The following is a 2,500-nucleotide window of genomic DNA, read 5'->3' as shown; positions in this document are numbered from 1 at the left end:
GGTGGGATGTCAGCCACGCATTGCTGATGGTGTCGTTCTGAAAGTGCTGTATACCCGCACCCTGCACAGGCAGCTTTGTCCACGACAAAAACTCTTCCTGTCTCCAGTCACACGGGACTGGGTATTTGGGTTTAGGAGGAGGTCTCCTCTCCGACCCAGTCGAAGCTGCTGATTCAAAGAAGATTTCGATGGGTGTTACTGGCTCGGATAGGTCTGGTGCGGAATCGGCGGTGCCACCAGCCTTAATCCATAGCTTTTCGAAATCTTCAGTCGCCTTCCTTGTTTGCATCAGGCTGCGAACAATAACATCCGTAGAGTTCGCCATCCTGTGCATTCTTCTCGCCTGTATTGATGGGATCAGCTTTGCCAACCTCAGTGCTCCCAGTCCACCGTCTTTAGCACGAGCGTAAAGCAAGCCGTTACAGGTCGAGGCAGGAAGGCGCAACCAGAGCTTTATGGCTTTCCGAACTTCGGAGTCCAGGGCGTTCAAGGTGTTTTGTTTGCATTGTGCGTGATCGGCCAGGTACATGAGCCGAGGTACTGCATGTTGATTGAGGATGGCCACTTTCTGGCTGGGCTTCAGTGGCGCCTCATCTATCCTCGTGATCCATGTCCGCAACTGATCCGTCAGGTCAGGCTTCGAGATACCTATCCAGGGGTTCACCTTCACGCCCAGGTATCTCTCAGACTCATCAGGGTTGATCATGTGGAGACCGGCCCCTCCGATCTCCCATGGTACACAGTTGTTAATTGTGTACGAGTCGTGTGTAGGTGTAACTAGGAAGCCATGACACTTTCGAGCCTGTGCCCTAAGGCCCGTCAGTTTGCAGAAGGACTCGAGGATAGAGATGTTATGCAGCATGCCCTTCCAGCCGTCGCTCAGTAACACTAGGTCGTCAGCAAATGCAAGGGTGGTCACACGGCCTCCTTCCGACAGAAATCCTTGTCCGTGCGTTTCCAAGCTGGTGATGAGGGGGTCCATTGCCAGGTTGAATAGCAGGGGAGACATGGGGTCACCTTGTTTGACTCCCGTACATATGCGGATGTCGGGAGTCTTTTTGCCGTCCACCTCGATTGAAGTGACGCAATTTCTGTAGGATTCCTGGATCAATCCTACCACATGGCTGTCTACCCCCATTTGCTGCAGCACATCGATGATGTGCTTATGGGAAACGGAGTCAAAAGCTTTCGCGATGTCGATAAATACTACTGCGAGGTCCTTCTGCTGTCTCTTAGCTTGCTCTATGATGTTCCCCAACACCATGATGTTCTCAGAGCAGCCTGGAGCAGAGATGAATCCGCGCTGTCTCGGGTTCAGAGGACACGCTGTGGCCAGCCGCATCGTCATTACTCTCGAGAACAACCTCAGCACCATTGAACCGATTGTAATTGGCCTCCAGTTGCCAATATCCTTCTGTTGTTCCGGGTCCATGGTCTTTGGAAGTAGTATCGACCTGCATCGCTTTACGATGTTAGGTATGACTCCTGTAGTCAGCCATGTGTTAAACAAGGCTGCCATCGCCTCACCCTCTGGATCCCCCTCATCGATGGCATTGCGGGAAATGCCATCTGGCCCCGCGGCCGACGTTCTTTTTACGGCCTTCAGGTTTTCGATTACCTCTTCCCCAGTGATAAGAGTTTCAAATATCTCGTTGTCGGCTCTCATTAGGGAGTGGAAACCTCCGAGTCCCACGTAGGGAGTTTCAGCTTCCCACTTTTGTTTGTACGCATCGTGTACTTCAGAGAGTGGTACTGGGCACGAGACTGTATCTGTGCCATCCAGGATGATCGAGGCGAGGCGTTGTTTGCTTCTCGAGAAGAGGCTCTGGTATCTCAAGTAAGTGCCTCTTTTTATTGCCCGTCTTTTCATCCAGGATCTGAAAGGATGTTTCATAGGTTTCTCTTCTCCCTTTCCTTGTCTGGAACGAGACATTTTCTTCTTATCCTTGAAAGGAAGAAGCGTCCATCGAGTTTTTGTTTCAGCAAGGGCGTTAACCTTTGCATCGCCGTCCAGCCAGGCCCTGATGACCTCCAGGCAGGGATACCTGGAGACATCCGTGTCCCGAACCAACCTAGAAGCCAGTATCCGCAACTGCGCTCCTAGCCCTGATCTCGCCTCGGGTGCAGCGGTTTGCGCCTCCAGGAACTTTGCTAGATTTGTGTTCCTTTCGGGGGGGGCACCTGTTTGTGACAAAGCCGACCTTTTCCTAGGTGCCCTCCTTTTATCGCTAACCTGCTTGTTGGTTTTCGTACCGAGCTCAGCGGCGATGAGCTGGTTGATGTTTTTACGCCCTTTGAATGAGACCTCCAGCTCAGCAAGTCTATTCGATTCCTCCTCTGTCCAAAGCTTCACCGGCCTTCCTTTTTGTGAGCCGCCCTTAGTGCTTTCCGCGATTCTTTCTTTGTTGCGTACAGCTGGGTGTGCGTGGCGTTTGTGTTGCGAAAGACCAGACTTTGTCTCAAAGTGAAGGTGGCACTCCTCGCACTCCCAGGCCTTTTC

At 52.2% G+C, this 2,500-nt stretch overlaps 1 pseudogene; it reads right to left on the bottom strand.

Moving 5' to 3' along the window:
* The window catches only part of LOC136724724 (uncharacterized), an 8,170-nt pseudogene that overhangs the window by 2,120 nt on the left and 3,550 nt on the right, over positions 1–2,500 (bottom strand).

Source organism: Amia ocellicauda, unplaced genomic scaffold (assembly GCF_036373705.1).
Source record: "Amia ocellicauda isolate fAmiCal2 unplaced genomic scaffold, fAmiCal2.hap1 HAP1_SCAFFOLD_191, whole genome shotgun sequence".
NCBI lineage: Eukaryota > Metazoa > Chordata > Actinopteri > Amiiformes > Amiidae > Amia > Amia ocellicauda.
This window is presented reverse-complemented; position numbering and strand designations above follow the sequence as displayed.